The sequence below is a fragment of the Miscanthus floridulus genome, chromosome 13 (assembly GCF_019320115.1).
Source record: "Miscanthus floridulus cultivar M001 chromosome 13, ASM1932011v1, whole genome shotgun sequence".
Taxonomy (NCBI): domain Eukaryota; kingdom Viridiplantae; phylum Streptophyta; class Magnoliopsida; order Poales; family Poaceae; genus Miscanthus; species Miscanthus floridulus.
The window spans coordinates 29023016-29042232 of NC_089592.1; the positions used below are offsets into that span (position 1 = coordinate 29023016).

General features: G+C 41.1%; 1 non-coding gene across 1 annotated transcript; it reads left to right on the forward strand.

Annotated features, from left to right (window-relative positions):
• The first annotated feature begins 14455 nt into the window (after nt 1-14455).
• Nucleotides 14456-14562, forward strand: LOC136502333 (small nucleolar RNA R71). Its single transcript, XR_010770495.1, has one exon. It is a non-coding gene; the product is annotated as a small nucleolar RNA R71 (small nucleolar RNA).
• Nucleotides 14563-19217: the final 4655 nt, after the last annotated feature.

Sequence of the window (19217 nt, forward strand, 5' to 3'; positions counted from 1 at the left end):
CTCACTAAAAGAAGTTGACAATGGAATTACTTTCCGCTTGTTTGAAGTAGAACATTTTTGCACATGGAAAGATCTTGCTCAACACATAGGTTTCCAAAGAAGATGCTTAATTGACCTAGATCATGCTCTTAGAGGTTTTAATCGCCATAAATTTTGGAATGAAATTTCGGGTCAAATCGTTGTTAGAAAATTTTAACCCCACAACAAGGACATCCAACACCCCACTCTTAGGCTCATGCATTGTTGGATCACCATGACCTTGTTCTCTAGGTGAGATATTCGAGTTGTTCATAATGCCGAAATAAAAATACTCTATGCCATGATTAAAAAGATTAAAATTGCTCCTGTCAAAGAAATGTTCAAGCACTGGTTAGAATTGTTATAGACATTTTCCACTTCCATATTATGTACATCTCTTATTACTCGTATTGCTACTGGTGTTGGTGTGATAGAAGATCGAGATGTAGATTATATTTTGACTCCGCGCCTTATTATCGATGAGCATTACTTGTTACAAGGACATCACCTAAAACATAGTACAGCTGGACAACTTGTGTTTTTCTTCCAATGGTGTACAAATGAGATCCTGTTACCTAATCCGGATCTTCGTTTGTATAATTCCCCTGTGCTAACCTTCCCTCTTGTTCCACAAGAGGAAGCTCGCAGAAGTTCTATGTCTGGCAAGTTGACTAGGAGCAGAGCCAGAAACGAAGCAAGTAGTTCACAATAGGCGCAGGCGTAGCCACAACCTTTTCCAGCTATGCCCTAGGCATTTCACACGGAGTCGTTCTCGACTGGGCAAGTGTCGGGGTTCACACCCATGTACCACCCCGGTTGGGATCATACTCCGCAGACACATGAGGTTGGAGGATCCGGATGGGCAGAAGCTGACGCCGCAGCATGGACGATGCACTCATCTGACTCCGAGGGGCTACCTCCACCGGTGCAACCACGATAGTCTGTCTCACGATGGGAGGACGTCAACACCTGTCTCGGAGGATTAGAAATCTGCACTGGTGGGATCCAAAACACACTTAATACTCATGTGCAGGATTTGACCTAGTGGCATCTGCAGCAACAACAGATGGCGGAAATGAATTTGCGGTTGAAGCAACAGCATGACGAGCAGATGGCCTATTGGCGGTTCATGGGATACAATCTCGTACTGTAGGCAATGAGCTGGCTTGGGGGAGGACCCCGTAGAGGTAAGTAGTATCTTTTATTTTCTGCATTTTAATTTCCGCATTATTTATTTTCTGCATTTATTTAATTATTACCATTTAAAAAACGAAAAAATAGAAAATCCAAAAAAATTGAAATATAATAAAAACAACAAAAATATTTATTCCACTCCATATATGTGATTTAAGAATGTTTAGTTTCTCCTTTGTTGAAATGATGAATAGTTGCTCTATCTATAATTCATCTGTGCCTAGCCTGTAACTTGGTATTCCCTAAGATTTAAGTTTGTTGGCTAAAAATGTCTCATCCTAAAACTTGAAACTTATGGGTTGCAAAAGCATGATTCTTTTCTAAGTTGTTGTAAGTTATGATATGGTAAATAGAATATGCTATGACTTTGTTCTAAGAGAAACTTGACATCCGGAGTTTTCATTTTAAAAAATGCTAAAATCAAAAGTTCCTCAATGGTTATAAATTGCTACCACGGCCATATGACATGATTCAAATCAAAACCTTAGTCATATGCTACTTATATTCACATTGAGTTTTTTCAAATTGTTGTGACCCTTGTAGACATTCTAGTCATGCACCCATGATCAAGATTCACGTATACCCACAAATAAAATGCTAACTCTTACGCTAAGAGTTACATAAAAACATGTTTTTCATTCAGCTAAAATAAAAACTCCATTCATTTGTCATGAGTTTTTCTCTCCAAAGTTTTTCATATGCCAAAAATAAGTATGGGGCTATGCTAAAAAAAGAGAGACACATGTAGCTTTCAAAAATAGCAAAAAAGGAAGAAACAGAATGGAACAAATGAAGGTTCCAAAGTATTGAAAGAAAAAAAAAAATATAGCCCATACTTCCAAGGCAATTATCAAAAGGGAGAAAGTCATGATCAAAGGGAGTACCAAAAATATTAGAGTTAGTAAAATATTCCACACACTTGCACATCTTGATCAAAGTATATGACTTGCATCTCCTCAGATATAGTTTTTGACTTAGCAATATATGTGATGTAAGTATGCCTCTCACTCATACCTACCTAAAACTCCACTCAAAGCCTTTTAGAGATAGGATGAAAAGAAGGCAAAACAATCAAATGCCTTGGTGAGAATCATACACATTGAGTGATCGAGTGAATCATTTGAGGACTTATATTTTATTTTGCAAAAGTCATAAAACCTCCGGATAGAAGGTTGATCAAAGAATGAATGATTGGTAATTATGTTAAAACCGTTCTATCTTGCAACCACCTAAGACTTGGAAAAGCAACAATCCCGATAGGGATTATGTTAAAAGGGTGGATAGAATGCCAAACTTATTTAAATTGAGGAAGAATACTTTGTTATAGGCATGTCACTTGTGAATTATATTCGGCTTAGTAGCAACTCCTGATCAACAACCAATAACTAAGCTATTTGCTCGGGATGAGCAAAGGTTAAGCTTGGGGGGTCTTGTTGGCGGTCATTAATGATCAAATACGACCACAAACTAATATGAAAAAGATGTGAAATTGACAATCTTAAACTCATGTATTTACTATTAACCAAGTTCCATATGTATTTGGAGAATAATGTTTTGCAGGTCACAAACACAAATACATAGAGAAATTCACTGAAAAGCGTTTTCCGACGCTGATTTGCACAAAGGAACAAGGGATACGCCCATCAACTCAACCCAAACTAGGCAAAGCACCCACCAGGAGTAATCTATGTCTAGCCCATAGCCCACCACGCGAAGGCGGCGGTGAGGTGGTGTGGTCAAGGGACAACCGACCCCCTGCTAGCGCCCCTCAGCCATCCCTTTGATAGGCGGTGGCATGTGGACATGCAAGGGCGGTGGAAGCCGGGGACGTGCCAAGAATAGCTACTGCACTGCCTCTACCCCCCCTCTACAACACACACCATTTGGAATTCCTCACATACCACATTGAGCAACACCTCTCACACCTTACTCTCTAGTTGTAGCTTTACTTTCTTTCAGTAGCTTTAGAGCAAGGCAAAGCTACCTTGGAGAGCTTGGCTCCTTGGAAGAAGAGACCTTTGGGTATGAATAGAAATATGAGTTCTTCCAAAGTTATGCTCTCATATGATATTTATAGTCATACTTATGAACTAGAGTATAGTTATTGTGTTACGATCTTGATATATGAACTAGTCTATAGTTTGTGTGTCATGAGAGTAGCACACTTAACTTAATGCCTAAACACTCATATAACTTATATAATCGGAATTAGAGCTAAGTTGAGGTGGCGGTTCATCGTGCCGTCAGCTGTGCCCAAGTCCTTTACTTGTTGATCCATAGGGTCAGGGATCTAGGGGGATTTGGGTAGTTTCTATATACGCAAGCATGGTGCTTGGGTATGGAGAGACAAGTGAATGCATTGTCCCTCTCCACGGTTGAGGAGGTAGGCGGCAGGTGGTGACAACCCTATCCGTCCCTTGGAATCCCCCACATTCGTTTGGGGTGTAGGAGTCTAAATTGTCACATGAGGTTGATGGCAGACTAGTACTCGGTGGCCTCCTGACCTACTTCACACTTAGCCCTAAAACTAATTTTGTAATTTGTATGATTATTAACTAATCTTTATATGACTATACTAGACCAATGCTTGCTCGACTTAAGATTATTCTTTTATCTTTCTCTTTATTTTATCCTTTGAGGAATGCCAAGTGTGTGTCCACTATCTTGAGAATACCATTCTTACCCATGTTATAAACATTGGTGTACTTGCAAGCATTATTATTCAAGTTTATATCCATACTAGACTCTTAATCAAATGTCTTCCTTTGGGAAAATATAAATAAATGATACCCTGAATACTTCCAGGTGAAATGCTACAATGATAGCTCCGTGCGCTTGCCGATAAATATCTAAAATTGTCAAGGAACTATCAAGGCACTTCTGACATCATTGCTAGGGATAAAAACTTAGTAACGACACTAAGAAGTGTTAACAAGGTATTTCTGGCACCATTGCCGAGGATGGATTCAAACCCCATTCTTTGTAGTGATGTTAAGAAAGGCCAACAACCACTGGCTTGCAACTCGATCACCTAGTGCCACTCGATGCAATCTCCCAATGCAATCACACTAGAATAACTCACTCGTAATCGATTCACACTCTTCCAAGCACAAGTGAGTTAGAGGGCTCTCAAGTCAAGCCCACACAAGGGCAACACATCCCCATGGTGCTCAACCTCCCAAATGGATGGACACCATCTCCTTTTATAGCCCCAACGGCTAAAATAGCTGTTACCCCCATTCATCTTGATTTCTGCGCACTAACCGGACTCACTGCTGCAGTGATCGGATGCCTCTGGTCTAGAGTCTGGTCCAGAGTCCAGTCACGCTATGCTCTCCACGTGTACTAGCCGTTTGAATGTTACCATTGGGCGCCAACTGCTCACAAGGTGCACAAACAAACTCCATGTCCGGTCGATCCCCCGGACTCGCCAACACCTAGCGTCCGGTCACAAACAGAGAGGTACTAGAGAGGTTTTTCATCAACTGGACATGTCCGATCAGCACTAACTGGAATCACCACAGCGTTCGATCGCTCTACCTTAGCAATTCCAGGCCAGGAACAGTGGCACGGGCGCTTCCGGTCGCGCCCCAGTGCCAGCGTTCAGTCGCAGCCACTAATCAGCCCTCACAGGAACACTGACCAGACTCTATGACCGAACTCATAGATGTAAGGGACCATGACGCCTAAGAGGGGGGTGAATTAGGCAACTTAAAATTCTACTTCTAACTAAGGCCTCTAATTCCACCTAGTCAAACCTATGCAAGAAAGTAATCTATTTAAATGTGCAACTATTTTTTGCTAGGTGTGTTGCTATCTCTAACGTAAAAGAGTTATGCAACCTAGGTTTCAATCCTATCAACTAAGCTAGGAAAGTAAAGAACATAACCAAGGTAGCAATATAAATGCGGAAGGTAAAAATGAGGTTGAGATGCAAACTCATGTCGACAACTCCGGTATTTTTACCGAGCTATCGAGAAGCGCTCAAGCTTCCCCTAGTCCTTGTTGGAGCCCCTTGCAAGGAATCCCTCGCAAGAGCCAAGCTCCTAGTCAAGTAACTCCATGGATAGCCCCGGGCCATCCCCACACGCAAGTGGGTCTCTAGTGTGCCTTCCGGCAAGCCTCTCCTGGACCGCTCCCCTTCGTCTTCACTATCAAGCTTCCGACCGAACCGCCACAGGTCTTGTTCCCTTTGGTACATGGTGGCAACCACACCACAAACATGGTTGGTGTGGTCTCGCAAGACTACATGCCCCGCCAAGTACAAACATGGTGCGCACAAGCACCTTGGATTTAGAGGTATGAAAACCTCACTAGCAACTAGACCTAAGCCTAGAGCAAGCGCATATGAGCATGGTCTAACTAACCTGAGCACTTCTTGCAAAGCACCTACGCTAATCACCAAGTAATCTTTAAGCTCTATGTATGTGGAGAGCACAAATGAGGTGTAGCAACACCCTCCTATCTTCCCTCAGCTCCCTCATGCTTCAAATGGCCGGTTGGGGTCCGTTTCATAGCCCCCAAGTGGAGAACTAGATGTTGTGGATGAAATGCACGTTTCTGCATGGTCACCGAACATGGTGGTTCCAGGCATCGAACAGGGCAGTGCCAGCCACGTGGACTAGCCATTAGTCACTGACAAACCGACCGTTGGGCTGTTGGTCACCGCCATGGGGGGGGGTGCACCACCATAGCACCGCCATAGCATGTCTCGTGCCACCGTCATGGTCACCAGACAGTCCGGTGCCCCTAAACTGCTCCAAATTTATTTTCACCTGTTCAAGGCTGTAGAGCTTCTCATTAGCTTTCCAAAAAGTCCAAGATCATTGAAATAGGAGTTTGGAGCTAAAAGTTATGCCCAAAATACGGAAGTGTCGCGTGCTGAAAAATAGGGCGGTGCCCTGTCCGGTGCACACAGTGTTGTCTGGTGCCACCATATCCAGTGCACACAGTGCTATCTGGTGCCAGCTGCAGCTTTGCCCTTTGTTCATTTCTTTGTGATTCTTCTTCCGGGTTTCTTCATCTTCGCGTCTTGGACTCCTAGCTTCACTTCTAGGTTGATCACACATCCTCTAGCATCTTTCTTTGAGTGCTGATCATATTCCTCACGTTCGAATCTTGGTCCAATCCGCATTTGCATCCTATTGCACTATAAAATAAACACTTGCAAATATGTTGGTCCAACTTGGTCATGTTGATCATCAAACACCAAAATCCAAAGTAAATGGGCCAAGGGTCTATTTTCCTTACAATATCCCCATTTTGATGATTGATGACAACATGACCAAAGCAAGCAAATAATAATAGATGTGAAAATTTAAAAACTATCTACTTGCTAGGATGCAATGCAAAGGCAAGATTATATGATGCTAAAAGATACCACATGTAAATACAAAGAATGCTTATCTTGCCCTTGCAAATGTCCCATATGGCATTATGGACTTAAGCCTCCCCCTAAATCCATGATCCACTATTCTATTCTCCCTTTCTTGGACCATTTCAAATTAGGGTCACCCTTTTGATCTATTTATTGGGCTTGCTTTTGGTCCTACAAGTTCTCCCCCTTTGGAATCAAACACCGAAAAGGAAGACATTAATAGCACAAGGGAGGGTAGTGATCCTTGGTATGTGGAGTGGAATAGATCACAAAACTTGGCTCTCACATTACATAGACTAAGCTCCCCCTAAATATATGCATACATATGGTGGAGGGTGAAACATATGCATAATTGGTGAATTAATGCACAAGACAGTTTAATCTATATAATGCATGGAGAAAGCATATAAATACCAAATTGAAATCAACATAATGATATCGGTTTAGGAATACCACATGTAGAGATCAATTTGATTGACAACACTTGAAATGGGTGGTGGATATTTGAAGCATGATGCTAATCTCTAGGGACTCCATTTTCCTTACAATGAGACTACTACACACATGATAAACTTGAAATATGGTTACTCTTAGAGCTTCCACCATGTAGAATATCCTCCCCTAAATTTGTGCATACAAGCATGGAATATTTGTAGAAGACATGCACATTGATTTTGAAATCAAGAATACCAAATGAAAGATGATATCACATAAATGTGTGGATCACTTTCAAAGATGGTATTTGGGGGAAAATATTTACAATTTGGACTTTGGCACATATTAGATACACACTTGTAGAGAAAGCTATATGCCATGTTCCTAAACAAATTAAACCATGTAGGTTTTCTCCAAGGGTGAGAGATATACCGAGCAACCCAACCATATGATTTACCTAGTGAATGCATGACAAAAGTTAAAACAGGCAAATGTATACCTAGGCATGAAAAGGAACTAGATGCGAATTACAAGAAATTTAAGTCTAGTTACCTAATATGGAAAGTGGAATTTGGGTCCATAATATTCACTAACCCACTTGGCAATTACATAGTCCATTATGATGCACCCCATGAAATGCATCCTAACTTTGCCAAGTCTCCAAATTCCCCATGGTGCACTTGACTTCTCATTTTCCCTTCAGGATCCAAACCTTCTTGGTGCTCTTCATGGTTGAAATAATTTCTTTAGGCACCCAAATGAGTTTGGCCCCTTTGTTGGCTTGCTTGTCCACCTTGATGGCCATCACCTTGTCATTCTTTTTCTTCTTCAAGAGGTAAGGTGTGGAGGCTTTCTTGTCCACCTTGTTGGTCTAGGTGTTGGAGAACTTGCTTGTTTGCCTTTTGTTTTTCTCTTTCTTCTTAGCTCCTCCCCCATTCTTCACCTTGCACTCATAGGACATGTGGCCTTCCTTGTGGCACACGTAGCAAACCATGGTTTGTCCTTCATCAAGCTTCTTCACTCCCTTGACGGTGTTATCTTGATGAAGTTGGGTTTGCTTTGTCTTGCCTTGCACTTGAGTCAAGTCCTTGTTGAGGCGAGCCACTTCTTGCTTGAGTTGCTCATTCTCCATTGCAACATCTTGTGTACATGTTTCTATAAAAAAAAATTCAACACAAACTTGGTTGCACATGGGTGAGTTTAAACATAAATCATTGCAAGGAGTAGAGGCATCCTTTTTAGGCATGTCAAAGATTGAACTCTTCTTAGGTGCCTCGGTGGGGATTATACCGATGGCTTCAAGATTAGCAACTTTATTTGTTAGCTCATCACAATGTTTGCACATGGTTTCCATTTTAGCAAGTAAACTTTTATAAGCATCTTGTGAGCTAGCTAACTTTTCCTTTAATTTTCCATTTTTCTTTATAAGTTGCTCATCATTTATTGTGCATTCCTTTGTTGTTGCACTAGCCTTAAGTAGCTCAATTTTAGTAGATAGCTCCACATTAAGATTAGCAAAGGTTTCATATTGATTAAGCAATTTATTGTAGGCTTTTTGTGAGCTATCTAATTTTTCTTTCAACAATTTTAGCTTCTTTTGTTGGCTAGTACAACTTTTAGCATAATTGAGATTTTGTTGCATAAGTTGCTCATAATTACTACTAGAAATATCCACTTCTATGACGAATAGCTTTCGTCACTAAAGGAGCCAAGTTCGTCATAATTTCAGTTTTATGACAAATTTATGACAAAAAACGGTTCATCATAGAAGTCGTGTCGTACTTGAACTTTTATGACGTTTTTGTAAATCGTCATAGCAGTGACTTGATCTGTGACGAAAATAGAATGTCATAGAACTGTTTTGGCATGTGTGGCAGGGGCTACCATGCTGGTGGGTGCTTCCGTTGGAGATGCTTTCCATGTGTACATGCTATTGTCGTTTGCATTGGAGATGGTTCAGGTACGTGTCTCCTTATTGCACAATGTGGCCATCTCTGGTTCTTGCATGTTTCAGGTTCTTACTAGACCATGTGTCGGTTCCTTGTTGTTCCACATGTCAGTTTTCTACTGGCACACGTGTTGTGTTGCCGTTGGATCACATGTCACTTCTTCATTAGACCACGTGTCGTATTTTTATTGGCCCACATGTCCGTTTCTTATTTGACCACGTGCCACGATGTTGTCCATCTACATGTCATATTTTTATATGTAAATGTGGCTTGATGATTTCCTTCCACGTGTCAGATTTTTAATAGCCCACGTATCGTGCCCTGGCCAAATCACGTGTCATGCATTGGTTGGTCCACATGTCGCATTTTTATTTGATCACATGGCCTGTCCTAATTCTACCGTGTGTCAGACTAATTACATCAGAAAAGTAATTCAAGATCATCACTACTACACAGATTGACAACATAATTATTCAAGCTAACAATCAAATACCAATAATTAATATTTCACACGCCAACAACAAGCAACTAACAGAGTTTCACCACAACAAACCATCACATGAGTCCACACAACAGACCACAAATGTTCACCGCATCAAGCCGTAGGAGTTGAAGACTGAGAGTTAATTACCAGGAGAGCTTAAGAGCATGACTTGCTCATAGAGCCTATTGTACTCCTCCTGTTGCTGTTTCTTGAATTCCTCAAACTCTCATTTAGACTCTTCTCTCTTCCTCTTCAGTTCATCCACTAGTTCAATGAGGGTAGTAGTACTTTACTATTCACCAGGAAGCTGCTCCCGAAGTGTCATCTCTGCCGATGTCTCTGCTCTAGTGGAGCTTCTCAGGATACCAGCATTCTTCAAAAAAAAGGTTTTCCTGCTTACCTGGGAGGGGGCTTGCCCTAGTAGAGGCAGAGGACCTTGGAAACATCATCAGCTCTAGTCATTGGTTGCTGCCCATTGTTGGCATTTCTTAGTGCAATCACCAAGTATGGAGGTTACAAGTCCATCTCTGGCAACGGCGCTAGAAATGCTTGTTGACGTTTCTTAGCGCAATCACTAAGTATGGATGTTTCAAGTCCATCCCCGGCAATAGCGCCAGAAATTCTTGTTGACGTTTCTTAGCGTCACCACTAGGATTGGTGTTTCCTAGCAATGGCACCAGAAAGGCCATGACAATATTTCTAAACACATGCAGACAAATTCTGCAAGCGCACGGATATATCATTGTAGCATTTCACCTGGAAGTATTCGGGTATCATTCATTTATATTTTCCCAAAGGAAGGCATGGTGTAAAAGTTTCTAGTAGGGACATGGTCAAGATGACATGACTATATAATAGACCAAAGTTCATAACTGGGGTAAGCCAGGATAAACATTGGATAGTGTGACACACACACTCAAGGCAATCTCAAGGATAAAGATAAAAGACAGAATAAAGAATAAAAGAATATACCTAAACAGGAACAGGCTTATCTTGTATAGCTATGCTAAGATGAGCAGATCATACAAATACATGAATATCTAAGGGTAATGATCCTAAGCTAAGATAGTCTTGGTCACTATAAACTTACTTCGAGCACCGGCTTATGCTTGGTCTCCCAAGCGATACCGGCCTCCAGTTGCCATATCCGAATGTGGGGGGTTATGAAAGACGATCAGGGCTATCACCACCTACCACCTACCACTCAACTAGAGGATACGAGGCAAACGAAGGTAGCCTCTAGCATAGACACCACGTCTATGCTATCGACTACTAGTCTAGCGTCAGCCAGGAACAACCGTCTTTATCAGGAGTCCTCTACTAGAGCATCCACCACGAGGACAGATGATAGACCTGCAAGAATATAATGACCAAAACTAATCTTAAAATAGAACTCACTACCTCAATTTAGGTGTTGGTCTAAACATGTATGTTGTATGAAAGATTAAGCATAAAGTTCTATATGCTAAACTAATAACATAAGAACTTTGCTCTAATTCATAAGCATAGCTATATTGATAATATGAGAACAAGAACATAAGGGAGCTATTCATATTATTCATACCAAGTTTTGCCCCTAGAGGTTCAAGCTCTCCAATGAAGCTTGCCTTGCTCCAAACACTACTAAAAATAGTAAAGAGTACAAGTGTGGAGGGAGAGAGAGCTCAAGTGTGGTGTGTGTTGAATGGGGGCCTCTACACATGTACTTATACATGCTTGAGGTCGGTTAGCGGGGGATAAATTAGGAAACCATGCTTAACCGCCCCTGCATGGCACCATGCAACCGCCAAAAATGAGTGGACCCAAGAGGCGGTGGAAGGGGTACGGGCGTACCCCTGGTGTGGACGCAACAGGGTTGGCTCCCCTCGCCACCGTCCTTCTCTGGATGGTTTCTTGGTGGGCCTAGGCCGTGTCTACGTCGGTGCTTGGCCTAGAATTGGCATTTGGTTGGGCCTTCTTCTCCTTCTTTGCTTTGTGCTTTGATGTATGGCGTACTTTGTCTATAATTCCCTTGTATTCAAGTATGAGTCCTGCAAAATAGTAATCTTTCAATACAAGTTTAACTATGTTAATAGCAAAGGTATATGTGTGTAAAAATATATAGTTTCCTCCTTTTTGGATCATAGCTAGCGGTTGGATTTTGTCGATAAGAACGACTAACAAAATCCCCCAAGCTTACCCTTTGCTCATCCTCGAGCAAAAGCTAAGACATTGGTTGTTGATCAGGAGTTGCTACTATGCCAATTACATTTCAAAAGTGCCATGCTTATAACAAAGTTTTCTTCCTTGATTTGAATAAATTGGCATTCTATCCACCCCTTTATTATCTCGTTACCTGCGGAGCTTTTTAGCCTTCTCCAAGTCTTAGGCGGTTGCAAGATTGAACGGTTCATAGAAATGTTTTATCATTTGTCATTTGATCGACTTTCTTTCCAAAAGTTTTGAAAGTTTGCCAAATAAAAGTAAGTTCCTTAGATGATTCACTCGATCGCTCAAAAGTGTATGATCCTCACCAAAGGCTTTTTATGTTTGCCTTTCTTTTCATCCTACCAACTAAATGGCTTATGTGGATCTTTGGGTAGGTATAAAAGAAGGCACACTTGCATCACATAATATTGCTAAGTCAAAAATCGGACCTCAGGAGGATACAAGTCATACACCTTGATCAATACGTGCAAGTGTGTGGAATTTTATAATCTTTCTAATGCTAAAATATATATTTTTGTGCTTCTTTGATCATGACTCTCTCTCTTTTTGGATGGATGCCTTTTATTCGAAAGTATGGGCTATCTTATTTCTTTCTTTTCTTTTTTCTCTTTTTTCTTCATGCTCTTTGGCATGCATTTTTTTCTCTCATGCTTTTTTTAGCATGGATATTTTTTCTTTTTCTTCTTTTTTTAGCATAGCCCATACTTACTTTTGGCATATGAAAACTTTGTTAGAGAGAGACTCATGAAAAATATGAATGCAGTATTTATTTGGTGGATGGAAAAATATGTTTTTGAGTAACTCTTAGTGTAAGAGTTAGCATTTTATTTGTGGGTGTACATGTGTCATGATCATGGGTGCATGACGAGAATCTCAACAAGGGTCACAACAATTTGATAAAGCTCAATATGATAACAAGCAGCATATGACTAAGGTTTTGTATTTGTAGAACATGTCATATGGATTTGGTAGGAAATATAAATCACTGAGGAACTTTTCATTTTTAGCATTTTGAAAATAAAACTCCGGATGTCAAGTCTTTCTTAGAACAAAGTCATAGCAAATTTCTGTTGCACCATATCATACCCCGCAACAACTTAGACTAGGTTAAGCATTTGCAACCCACAAGTTTCAAGTTTTTAGGGTGAGATATTTTTAGCCAATAAACACAAATCTTGGGGAAAGGTAAGTTATAAACTAGACACAGTCAAAATATAAGATAGAGCAACTATTCATCATTTCAACAAGGATGAACTAAACATTTTTACTACACATATATGGAGTGGAATAAATATATATTTTTATCATGTTTTTATTCATTATTTTTTGAAATTGTTGATTTTTTAAGTAATGCAAGAAAATAAATGCAAGATACTAAATAAAAGAAATAAGGTACCTCTGCAGGGGTCCTCTCCCAAGCTAGTCCAAAGTCTATGGTCCTTCGGCCGCTTTTATTAGAGGCAAACTCGGGGATTGATTTTATTTTATTATTATTATCATTATCATTATTATTATGATTTTTATTATCAAGGTTCACTAAACAAGTTTTTGTTTCTGTTGTTATTTCAAAGACTTACCCTTATGAAATTGATAAATTCCTGCAAGGATTAGTCCATATGATCAACCAAAATCTATACTAGCAGTTTTGGTTCAAAAACCAAACTAGACACCATGTCTAATATGATCAAGGTAGGCTAATTAACCTAATCACCATGCTTAATTTAAGAGATGTATGACCAACACTCCCAAACCAAAACATGCCTGGCATAGAGAGAGGAAGCATGAAAGGATAAATGAGAATGATCCAACGGAGGTGAAAACATTTAATGATGAACAAGAGAACCTTAAGTTTTATTTTTATTATTATTTCTCTCTTTTTTATGCAAGGCAATGAAAAAAATGGCGAGAGTGCAAGATACATGTTACCTTGTGGGGGTCTTCCCCAAGCTAGCTCAAAGCCTATGATTCGGGGTTGTACCCCTGTGCTTTTTGGCTTTTCCTACATGGTTAGGATATGGTAGATCATGAGTGGACTTACCATCCATCGTGATTAATGCATTGACATTTTCAAATGATATCTCGGCTTGCCCTGAGATATATTCAAAATCAAATGCAGGAATTGTGGTGGCAAATTGAGCTAGTTAGGTTTCAAACATTTTATTAAGGCTTAATTGATTTTTGAAGGAAAAGGTTAAGCCTTCTAAATTTGAATTAATGTTTTTCCAAAATTTTATTCTTAGAGGCAAGATTTTTAATTAGGGTTTTGTTTATTTGATCTTGCCCTAAAATAAGATCTTTCAGGGAAGGTTGATTTGCAAAATTGGAATAAGCTTAGTTACCTTCCTGATATTGTGGTGCGACTGATTCCACCCTGGATCTCCTTATGGACAGAACCCGTTGTAGTGGTTGTACCACGCATCTACCTGGGTTTCAAGTTAGTCGTTCCCCAAATGTCCGAAGTCTCTACACATCTCGCATGGTATATGCTAGTAGAGCGATTGGACGGTACCATAAGTTGCTCCTTTTATGGCACCGTGCTTGTCCAAGCATTTTATTAAGAGATCCAACTTTGTGGCCAGCATATCCGTTTCTTCCATGGTATGCATGTCGTCTTTTTGGGTTTTGAGTCTTTCTTCACTCCACCCTTGGTTGGAGACCATCTTCTCAATGAGAGTTGTAGCTCCGCTGACTGTGAGTGAGAAGAAGGCTCCTCCGGCAGCAGCATCTATGTGGGCTCTGGATGTGGAAGTTAGCCCATTGTAGAAGTTTTGAAGAATGAACTAGTTTTCCATCCTATGGTGTGGGCAAGCAAGGATGTATTCTTGTAGCCTCTCCCAAGCTTCTAGAATGGATTCTGATGCTATCTGCTTGAAGTTGGAAATTCTTCCACGAAGGGCATTGGTTGTGCCCGTCGGGAAGAACTTTGCAAGGAATGTCGTGGAGCACTTAGGCCATGTGTTAACAACGTCCCGGTCCTTGTAGAACCACATTTTTTCCCTCCCTAAGAGGGAGAATGGAAATAGACAGAGTTTGATGATCTCAGATGTGACATCCTTCATGATGATGGTGTCAAACAGCTCTAGGAAGTGTTGCAGATGAGCGTTGGCATCCTCACTAGGCAGTCCGCATAACAAACTAGCCTACACCATCATGATTAGGCCAGTCTTCAGTTCAAAGTTCACATCACCCATGTTGATAGCGGGCCCAACGAGCACATTGGTAACATTGGGGACGGAGTACTCGCGTAGAGTCTTGTTGGCCATGGTGTTCGGTATGGATGGTGCTTGGATGATGGGTTCGATTGCCAATGGAGTAGCAGAAGGAGGATCGACACGAGGTCAGGCCTTCTTTAGGAATGACTCTAGATTCTTGGTGAAGTTCATCGGCAAGTCAAAACCATCTTACACTATCCTATTTTCATCCATGACAGGAGAAAACAAGCAAAGTTATCCTATTATGAGCAATGGCTACTACACATGCATATTATCATGAACATGTCCTAATAGATTCTTTTAACTAGTGCCTTCCCCGGCAATGGCGCTAGAAATGCTTGTTGGCATTTCTTAGTGCAATCACCAAGCTTGGAGGTTTCCAGTCCATCCCCAGCAACAGCGCCAGAAATGGTTGTTGGCATTTCTTAGCGCAATCACCAAGTATGGAGGTTTCATGTCCATCCACGGCCACGGCGCTAGAAATTCTTGTTGGTGTTTCTTAGCGTCACCACTAGGATTGGTGTTTTCTAGCAATGGCACCAGAAACACTGTGACGATATTTCTAATCACATGCAAAAATATTCCACAGGTGCACGGCTTTATCATTGTAACATTTCACCCAAAAGTATTCGGGTATTGTTCATTTATCTTTTCCCAAAGGAAGGCATGGTGTAAAAGTTTCTAGTTGGGACATGGTCAAGATGACATGACTATATATTAGACCAAAGTTCATAACAGGGGTAAGCCAGGATCAACATTGGATAGTGTGACACATACACTCAAGCCAATCTCAAGGATAAAGATAAAAGAAAGAATAAAGAATAAAAGAATATAACTAAACAGGAGCATGCTTATCTTTTATAGCTATGCTAAGATGCGCAAATCATACAAATACATGAGTATCTAAGGGTAGCGATCCTAAGCTAAGATAGCCTTGGTCACTATAAACTTACTTCGGGCACCGGCTTATGCTTGGTCTGCCAAGCGATACCGACCTCTAGCTGCCGTATCTGAACGTGGGGGATTACGAAGGACGGATAGGGTTGTCACCACCTACCCCTCAACCAAAGGATACGAGGCAAACGTAGGTAGCCTCTAGCATATGCTATCGACTACTACTCTAGCGTCGGCTAGGAACATCTATCTTTATCAGGAGTCCTCTACTAGATCATCCACCACGAGGACGGACGACGAACCCGCAAGAATATAATGACCACAACTAATATTAAAATAGAACTCACTACCTCAATTTAGGTGTTGGTCTAAACATGTATGTTGTATGAAAGATTAAGCATAAAGTTCTATATGCTAAACTAATAACATAAGAACTTTGCTCTAATTCATAAGCATAGCTATATTGATAATATGAGAACAAGAACATAAGGGAGCTCTTCATATTATTCATACAAAGTTTTGCCCCTAGAGGTTCAAGCTCTCCAATGAAGCTTGCCTTGCTCCAAACACTACTAAAAATAGTAAAGAGTACAAGTGTGGAGGGAGAGAGAGCTCAAGTGTGGTGTGTGTTGAATGGGGGCCTCTACACCTATACTTATACATGCTTGAGGTCGGTTTAGCAGGGGATAAATTAGGAAACCATGCTTAACCGCCCCTGCATGGCACCATGCAACCGCCAAAAATGAGTGGACCCAAGAGGCGGTGGAAGGGGTACGGGCGTACCCCTGGTGTGGACGCAATAGGGCTGGCTCCCCATGCCACCATCCTTCTCTGGACGGTTTCTTGGTGGGCCTAGGCCGTGTCTACGTCGGTGCTTGGCCTAGAATTGGCATTTGGTTGGGCCTTCTTCTCCTTCTTTGCTTTGTGCTTTGATGTATGGCGTACTTTGTCTATAATTCCCTTGTATTCAAGTATGAGTCCTGCAAAATAGTAATCTTGCAATACAAGTTTAACTATGTTAATAGCAAAGGTATATGTGTGTAAAAATATGTAGTTTCCGCCTTTTTGGATCATAGCTGGCGGTTGGATTTTGTCGATAAGAACGACCAACAAAATCCCCCAAGCTTACCCTTTGCTCAGCCTCGAGCAAAAGCTAAGACATTGGTTGTTGATCAGGAGTTGCTACTATGCCGATTACATTTCAAAAGTGCCATGCTTATAACAAAGTTTTCTTCCTTGATTTGAATAAATTGGCATTCTATCCACCCCTTTATTATCTCGTTACCTGCGGAGCTTTTTAGCCTTCTCCAAGTCTTAGGCGGTTGCAAGATTGAACGGTTCACAGAAATGCTTTATCATTTGTCATTTGATCGACTTTCTTTCCAAAAGTTTTGAAAGTTTGCCAAATAAAAGTAAGTTCCTTAGATGATTCACTCGATCGCTCAAAAGTGTATGATCCTCACCAAAGGCTTTTTATGTTTGCCTTTCTTTTCATCCTACCAACTAAATGGCTTATGTGGATCTTTGGGTAGGTATAAAAGAAGGCACACTTGCATCACATAATATTGCTAAGTCGTGTCTACACTGGTGCTTGACCCAGAATTGGCATTTGGATGGGCGTTGTTCTCCTTCTTTGCTTTGCGCTTTGATGTATGGCGTACTTTGACTATAATTCCGTTGTATTCTAGTTTGAGTCCTGCAAAATAGTAATCTTGCAATACAAGTGGAACTATGTTAATAGCAAAGGTATATGTGTGTAAAAATATGTAGTTTCCTCCTTTTTGGATCATAGCTATCGGGTGGATTTTGTCGATAAGAACCGCCAACACCCATCAGCAATAGGTTCTGCTTGCATAGCTTCCATAGCTTCCTACGAAATTCAATCTGTAAAATATTAGGTTACAGATAGTGAAAGAGGATTTCAATTGAAAACCCAAGAGATTAATTCTTATCAAGTAATGCATATGACTTCCTCAGCCTACTATTGATAGAGATTAAATAAGCACAATGTATAGGTCTTTTGCAGCCTACTGCCGATAGAGATTGCATAAGAAAAAAGTACAGGTACCATATTGATTTGTGTAAAATTGCAACTACAAAATTAAATGATGTTGCCACATTAGGCTCCTGCTGCATTTCCTTCTTTTATGGCAATGGGTTTAGTAGATTTCAAGGAAAACAAATGAGGGTACTTACAACTGCTGCTCTTGTAGCATCGCTCAGTCCCTTTTTCGTATTGGTATGGAAGTCCTTGAAGACTTTCACTTCATTAACATCTTCATTAGGTCGACCATGTTGTTCAAGTCCTGGATCATCATGTTGTTCATCAAGTCCTTGATCATGTTCTGCTGCCTTCCTCTTGTTCTCCTTCTATTCACATTGCACATGAGTTTCTATTTATATTTATACAAAGGCAAGAGTAACAATAAAACACAACCATCACTTACAAATGTTTGCAGCTGGACAACTATAAGGGACCATGCTGCCTAAGAGTTGGGGGGGTAAATTAGGCAACTTAAAACTCTAAACTATGGCCTCTAATTCCACCTAGTCAAAACCTATGCAAAAGATAAACTATCTAAATGTGCAACTACGGTTTTGCTAGTGTGTTGCTATCTCTACCACAAAAAAGGAGTTATGCAACCTAGGTTCCAAACCTATCAACTAGCCTATCACTAAGCTAGGAAAGTAAACCACAAACTAGGATTGCAATGTAAATGCGGAAGCTAAAGAGTAAGGTAGAGATATGCAAACTCCCGTCGATGACTCTGGTATTTTTACCGAGGTATCGAGAAGCGCGCAAGCTTCTCCCTAGTCCTCATTGGAGCCCCTCATAAGGAATCCCTCGTAAGGGCCAAGCTCCTGGTCGGGTAACTCCATGGATAGCCCTAGGTCTTCCCCACGCGCAAGTGGGTCTCTGGTGTGCCTTCCGGCAAGCCTCTCCCGGACCGCTCTCCGCCGTCTTCACCATCAAGCTTCTGATCGAACCGCCATAGGCCTTGTTCCCTTTGGTACACGGCGGTAGCCACACCACTAACGCGGTTGGTGTGATCTCGCAAGACTACAAGCCCCTCCAATGTACAACAATGGTATGCACAAGCACCAAGTGGTAAGAGGTATGCAAACCTTACTAAACACTAGGCCTAAACCTTGAGCAAGCACATAAGTGGTGGTCTAATCAACCTAAGCACTTCGCAAAGCACCTACGCTAATCACCTAATGAATCACTAAGCACTATGCAAATAGAGATCACTAAAATGGTGTATCAACAACCTTGATATGTTTCCTCTACTCTCCATGCCTCAAATGGCCGGTTGGGGGGTCTATTTATAAGTCCCATAGAGAAAGTAGTCGTTGGGGGTGAAACCCAACTTTCTGCTACTAACCGAACGCTGCTGTCATCTTGACCGGACATGTTTGGTCTTCCCGACCGTTGGAGCACACGC